An 8,418-nucleotide genomic window follows, 5' to 3' on the forward strand; every position below is an offset into this window, starting at 1 on the left:
TGTCACGAGCCAAATTTTCCAGCGTAGGATGTCGTGATGACACCTAGTTTTAGGGACTAGGTAAGCCTAACATTACTGAAATAATAGCAATATCTAACTAACATCTGTCAATTTCGAAAATAGAAATCTCTATACAAAACTTGCAATCCCAAAATAGGTAGTACAAGTTATAAGCTCTACTGAGATTGCTATAAAGTTTACAAATACAACTGTTTTCAAATAAAGATAAAACAGTGCAAGTATAATATCAGAAGGTGACTCCGAGGCCTGCGAACGAAGCAGTAGGTTTACCTTGAGTCTCCACAGCAAGATCCGTATAGCTAGCTAGCAATCGACTGACTCTGAAATACCTGGATCTGCACAAAAAATGTGCAGAAGCGTAGTATGAGTACACTACAGCGGTACCCAGTAAGTATCAAGACTAACCTCAGTGGAGTAGTGACGAGGGACAGTCAAGACACCTACTGAAATAGATAACCTGGACAAGTATAAGTGTAGGACTAACAGAGTACGATATCTCTACAAAACTACGCATAGTGACAAGTATAATGCGGTACTTGCAATAAGAAATAGAAACAACAATTAGCAGCGGAACACGACAAGCAACAACACAGTAGGGTAAGCAACTCTGCAAGAATAACCACTTCACACCGGGTTTACCCACTAATCTCCACGAAGTACCAAACCTCAAAATATTCACAATTCACGAGTCCCAATTCCTGAACCCTAATCACTTGGCATCTTGTGCCCTCATTACAACTGGTAACTACACGGACAACTCACGTGCCAATAGAGCAATTCTCACATAGAAGGCAAGTAGAAGTGGGTATGTATGAATGATCAATAACATCAGAATTTATCTTCTTAAACCAATAAGGGTGATTAGTTATGTGTATGCTTGTGCAGGTGTTCTATTACAGTTCAGGACAACTAGTAAGAGTAGAAACAATGAATGACACATAAGAACGATCACCACAAAATGTACACGGTATAACTCATACAGGGTAGGCACGCTACTACACAAATATTAATAACAACAATGCCTTCGGGCCATCATAAGCCATCACAATTCAATCCCCGACATAGCCCACCTTGTTTCGCCACATGCGCAATAATAAAGTAAATGCTCGCCTTGTCTCGCCGCATGCGCATAGTAATGTTCCCACCTTGTCTCGCCACATGTGCAAACAGATAGATATAGTCCATCTTGTCACGCCGCATGTGCAACATCAATTGTAATAATTAGCAAAGCGAAAACCTCGTGCAAACACCTGAACAAATCCCTCAACAATATCACGCGCTATAAACACAACAACATAATAGAATAACCTTCACAACATGTGCCCACATTCTACAACATTTCATCTAAACAGTGTACATACCACAACCGTGCATAGCCCTCGGCTTAACAAAACTGAGTACAACAGTAACAACAACAACAATAACACGAGAGTACGACAAGTAAATCAACTCAGGGGCTTTGGAACACAAGAAAGCGGTAAAACGAGCTCACAAAGAATAAGCACAATAGAAATACTAGTCACAATAAGAATAGCTCAACAAGGGAGAGATATTGTGTTGCAATGATCCCACATAAGTACAATTCAATGATAAGAGGGATAACATGAATCAATGACTCCAATTAGGGGTAAGTCAACAGTGATAAGGGATAACAAATCTTCACTTAAGATGAAGCAAATACGGAAGAGATTCAACAAAATTCAATTAAAGATAAGCAGATTATGGAAAAGATGATAATAACTTCAATCAAGGATAAACAATTACGGAAAGGATAGCATGGGAATAAAAGAGGCAACAACTCCAGTTAAGGCACCTAAGAGCTTAATCGATAATAAGTGTAAAACACGGAGCAATTTAATTCCAAATAGGATACGTAATGGTGAATTTAGTAAATGGGGGATTTAACATACAAAACAACTTCATATTTAATGGACATAAGAACCTAAGAGCCCTAATCGGTCAAATTTCCATAAATAAGCCCGAGCACGTACTCGTCACCTTGCGTACATGGCCTTCACATGACACAATTAGCACCAAAGACTCAAATACTAAGGGGTAGTTCCCCCGCATAAAGTTAGGCAAGATACTTACCTCAAGGAAGTTAGACCATTACTTTAAAATGACCTTCTTGAGTGAAACAACCTCCGGACGGCTCAAATCTAGCCAAAATAACTTCACATCATAAATAAAACTCATAGGAAACAATTTCGTTAATGAAATCAAGACTTAACAAGAAATTAGAAAATTGTCCAAAAAGTCGACCCAGACCCATATCTCGGAATCGGGTAAAAGTCACAAAAATCCAAAATCTCGCTCAACCACGAGTCCAACCATACCAAAATTAGTCAAATCCGGCCACAACTCGACCTTCAAATCCTCAAATTATAGTTTATGAAGTTTCTACAATTTTTCCCAAATTTCTATCTCAAAGTACTAATTAAATGATGAAAACAATGATATATTCATGTATATTAACCAAATCCGAGTTAGAATCACTTACCCCGATGAATTTCTTGAAACCCCCACGAAAAATCGCCTCAAACCGAGCTCCCAGAGTCCAAATGTGAAAAACTACTCTAACCCTTGTTTATATAGTACACAATCTGACCTCCCATTTTACCGACCGCACATTTTCTTGTGCGGTCGCACATCCCAGGTTCTGCGGCCGCAATTTTAAATTGTGTGGCCGTACTTCAACGGTGACTGCACTACTAGGCTTTAGTAAATTGACCATAACTTTCTGTACAAATATCCAAATGATGAATGATTTAACTTTATGAAAACTATATTCAAAGGGCTACAACTTTTAATTTTGGATTATCTCCAAATTCTTTATAGATTAAAAGATATAAGCTTCTGAAGTTAGGCCATTGAACCTGCATATTTTTCTCCTTTTTGCGGCCGCAAGAGGATTTCTGCGGTCCGCAATTTTCCTCTAAGGTCCGCACCTGAGGCTTTGCCTCAGCACTCCAAAATGTCCCCCCCGTACTCCCCCGCACTTCAAAAGTTCCAGAATATCATCAGAGTGCCGAAATGCCCAAATTTGTTCAAAACTCACCCGAAACACACCCGAGGCCCGCGGGACCTCAACCAAACATACCAACAAGTCCTAAAACATAACGCGAATCTGCTCGAAGACTTAAACCACATCAAACAACGTCGAAACTATGAATCGTATCACAAATCGAACTAATGAATTTCCAAATCTTCCAACTTCCAAACCTCGTGTCGAGACATATCAAATTAACTCGGAATGATGTCAAATTTTGCATGCAAGTTCCAAATGACATAACGGAGCTAATCCAACTCTCGGGATTGCATTCCGACCCTTATATCACCAAAGTCAAAACTCCGGTCAACTATTACCACTTAAGCTTCCAAAACTAGAATCCTTCTTCCAAATTGACCTCGAATCATCCGATAACTGAACTCGGCCACACACACAAGTCATAACACATAACATGAAGCTGCTCGAGACCTTAGGTCATCGAATGGGACATTAATTCTCAAAATGACCGGCTGGGTCGTTACATCCTCCCCCTCTTAAACAAACGTTCGTCCTTGAACATGCCGAGAATCGTCTAGAAGTCATCAAATCACTAAATGCATTCATCCTACATGCACCCGCGAGTGATCCCACATCACCCCAATCCACATAGGCCTGACGACACTAGTTCAGCTGAAGATTATTCCTTCCACCCACAATGATAACCTTAGAACCACATTTCTTACCACTCGATCATTCCCAAAAGACTCGATTCCTACATCCACACCCAGTATCAGTCTCAACCAGCTGCAACAACTTATGCCTACACCTACAAGGTATAACCACACAACGTGACACATCACACATATACCCATAACAAACATCTCTGATCACAATAGTTGCTCGTAATCAAATCCAGCACCGGTAATTAGCCTCATATACGCTGGAACCTCGTTCTAAACCTCCACAATACCGACAACGATGCAAGAAACATGAAGACCTCATAACTATTCACCTGAATCAACAAGTCACATCTAACGCCACTTGGGCACACACCTCGCAAGCTAAAACCCAATAAGCACAGTACAAATATGACTGAATATACAAGGACACGCATGAAGGAACTATCAAACTAGCCCGATAGACACAGCTCCCTATAAGTACCATACTACAAATCAATTTCACAAGGGAGAACCAAAACATATGAGCTAATCACAAGGATCTCATCGTGATATAACTTCCACCGCGGCACACAACCGTGTTCAAATACATCAAATCACATGAAACCGTGAGGGTCTTACCCTCAACTCTGAATCACAAGTAGAATACACATCATACCAACCGAAATCTTCCACTAATTCAATTCTGCCAACAATATCACAACACATACTGAACTCTCACACCGGTAGAGCATCTAAGTCACAAGTCGTAACCCATCACCCAGAATTCACATCAAAACTACTGAAATGAGGAACAAAAAATTACTTCTAGTCCCATAGCGCTCAATAATGAATTTAAAACAACACGATAGACACGGGCTACCACTAGGGGTGTTCATGATTCGTTTTGGGTCGGTTTTTTCCTAAAAAGAAACCAAACCAAGTAAGTCAGTTTTTCAAATATTGAAACCAAAACCAAACCAATTAAGTTGGTTTTTTAATGATTCGGTTTTTGTCGGTTTTTGTCGGTTTTCCGGTTATTTATCGGGTTTTTTCTTAAATATGAGACATACACTACCAAACGTATATTCCGGTGACTACATTTTCAACGTAATACTATCAAATCAATTGCTCTTTGAGAAATCTATCATTTACCAAGATATATTGATGATAACTGAATCAAATAGTGATGAATAATTTAAGTACTCAATTAAAAATTGATTATTTTTAACACGAAATAAATTCTTGTACTTAGCAAAAGAAAATTACCAATCAAACTAGAATGTAAAAGCAAAGAATTAGATTATTATAATAGCAAAGAACTAGACTAAAAATATAAATGACTAATATGTACCAAACAATTTTAGAAACTTTATATAAAAATATACATATATATAGGTGTAATAATAAATAAATTTAAATAGCTACTTTTATAGTCGGTTTGGTTTGATTTTTTCGGTTATTTTTCTATTAAAACCAAAACCAAACCAAATTTGATCGGTTTTTAAAATTCAAAACCAAAACCAAACCAAACCTAAAAAGTATCGATTTTTTTGGTCGGTTTGGTTCGGTTTTCGGTTTGGTTTGATTTTTTGAATTTTTATGAACACCCCTAGCTACCACTAACTGAAATAATAGCAATATCTAACTAACATCTGACAATTTCGAAATAGAAATCTTTATACAAAACTTACAATCCCAAAATCGGTAGTACAAGTCATAATCTCTATTGAGGTTGCTAGAAAGTTTACAAATACAATTCTTTTCAAATAAAGATAAAACAGTGCAAGTACAATATCAGAAGGTGACTCTGAGACCTGCGAATGAAGTAACATGTTTACCTTGAGTCTCCACAGTAAGATCCGTATAGCTAGCTAGCAATCGACTGACTCTGAAATACCTGGATCTGCACAAAAAATGTACAGAAGTGTAATATGAGTACACCACATCGGTACTCAGTAAGTATCAAGACTAACCTTAGTGGAGTAGTGACGAGGGACAGTAAAGACACATACTGGACTAGATAACCTGGACAAATATAAGTGTATGACTAACAGAGTACGATATATCTACAAAACTACGCATAGTGACAAGTATAATACGGTACTTGCAATAAGAAATAGAAACAACAATTAGCAGCGGAACACGATAAGCACTAATACAGTAGGGTAAGCAACTCTACAAGAATAACCACTTCACAGGGTTTATCCACTAATCTCCACGAAGTACCAAACCTCAAAATATTCACAATTCACGGGTCCCAATTCATGAACCCTAATCACTTAGCATCTTGTGCCCTCACTACAACTGATAACTGCATGGACAACTCACGTGCTAATAGAACAATTCTCACATAGAAGGCAAGTAGACGTGGGTTTGTATGAATGATCAATAACATCAAAATTCTTCTTCTTAAACCGATAATGGTGATTAGTTATGTGTATGCTTGTGTAGGATACGTAAGGGTGAACTTAGTAAATAGGGGATTTAACATAGCAAAGAAACTTCATATCTAATGAACATAAGAACTTAAGAGCCATAAACGGACAAATTTCCGCAAATAAGCCCAAGCACGTACTCGTCACCTCGCGTACACGGCCTTCATAAGACACAATTAGCACCAAAGACTCAAATCCTAAGAGATAGTTCCCCCACACAAAGTTAGGCAAGATACTTACCTGTCACGACCCAAAACCACGTGACCGGCACCTGGGACACTACTCAACCTGAGCGAACCAAACCATGTGATGCACCCAAATCATATGCATGAAAACCAATTTAACTACGGAAGCTCCTTGAAAATCATATACATTTTCAAGTTAAATGATAAAATATTTTCCAATTCAAAATCACACATGACGTCTTTCATGCTAATAACCATGAGACTAAGTAAAATAAATATACTTTCATGTTTGTCGTGTGCAACCCCGTTATTACAACCTTTCACAACTATCTATGGAGCCTATATACCAAGAATAGAACCAACGGTTGGACAGCTACCACAAAATAAAAGTGGTGCTTCATAATACCTCGGAAAGAGAGTCATCCTAGCCTAACCGCATGCCACGTATCATACATCATCCTAAAACATGCAAAGTAAACAGGGCCCTGGAAGGGGGGCCCCCTAAGGGTTAAGTACACCACAACGGTACTCAATAAGTGTCATAGACTCTCTCTAATTTAAGTTCTTGGGACAAACTTTATAAAAATAATGAACCAATATTTGATATAAAACGATAAGAAATTTTATAAATTCACGACCCTTGTTATTTTAAATAACAACCAAGTGAAATATAACCCACAATATAAACTTTTAAAGCATTTACGTCAATCAAAGATTACAAAATCATTCCATTTGCTTTAAGTCATCTAAATCACTTTCGGCTCCTTAGGCCTAAACATAAGAAAATCATCCTTACCTTTCACTGGGAGTATTATACCATCACCGACACAAGAAGGTCAACTAGGTTATGTACCTAGCGGCAAGTATCATATACCCTACTTGCTCAGGTTATCTCATCGTAGTGCCGTACGAATCGACTCAGTCATGCTAATAATAGCTCAAAATAGTACCCTCTCGAGGGAGATCACTCTGTCGTAGTCTATACCACAAAGTGGCCATCTACGCCTACACTGGCACGTGTAGCTTCATGACAACGAATACGATATATCCGAAGTAAATCTCGGTGAATACAAGTAACTCCCAAAATATTTGATACTTCAAAAATAGATTCACAACATAGTAGCTTCAAATGATTTATTTTTATCAACTCATAGCATTTATAGAAAATCTAAATCATTTAAACAAAAATTAAATAAACAACCTTTTACATGCTACAACCTTCAACAATTTAACATCAATCTTTAAAAGATACCACAAGTGCTATTATGTTCGTCAATTTCCAAAAGAAGTACTTTCCATGAAAACTTATCTTTAGCACTCAAATATGTATACTCTTGTCAATACGTAAGTTTTGATAAAAACTTATAACATTTACCTTGAGTGACATTCTGCCAACAAGGTTTAAAATAAAATTTTATAAAATGACATGACACTACATATGCAACATAATGTTCTAGTACATGGAGACACCCGTACTTGTTTGTCCCCACAAGCACGAAAGCACATTTGCAAATAACTTAAATATTAACTCGAAACATGCTTTTAGAGAAAGTCTCTCAAGAAGAGTAAGTTTTAATGAACTTACCTCGCTTTCGCTTTATTAACATTCACAAGCTTTTAATCCTCCTCCATCATTCCAATGTTGATTAAAATGCTCAACATCACCAACAAGTCGATATCTACAATTAGACATCCTAATTACATCAAAATATAACCTAAGATATTGATCAACATCCATATATGGCTCACAAGTTGGCTACAATCCCCCCAATAACTCAAATCGCCAAATAGTTTTACATGCTAGACCATTCAACTTCATTTTTATGTTTTAATACCCATTCGGAGTCATTAATGATACTACATCAATTGTCCATTGCAACCAAGTTACTATTTATCGTCTTCCATAATCAACACTTGCAAAATATACAATTCGGGTGATTACTTAGTTGATCACTTTCATCTTTTGCTAACAAATAATTCCATAGGCTCATTGTATTCATAAATTTCACCGTCAAAATTACCATTCATCTTCTCTCTTATTTTCTCAAAAGTACTATTCATGCCATGAACTAGAGTTTTATAATACAATCTTTCAATCATTAAAACTTGTAACAAATGCTTCAAATACT

This window comes from Nicotiana tabacum, chromosome 19 (genome assembly GCF_000715075.1).
Source record: "Nicotiana tabacum cultivar K326 chromosome 19, ASM71507v2, whole genome shotgun sequence".
NCBI classification, from domain to species: domain Eukaryota; kingdom Viridiplantae; phylum Streptophyta; class Magnoliopsida; order Solanales; family Solanaceae; genus Nicotiana; species Nicotiana tabacum.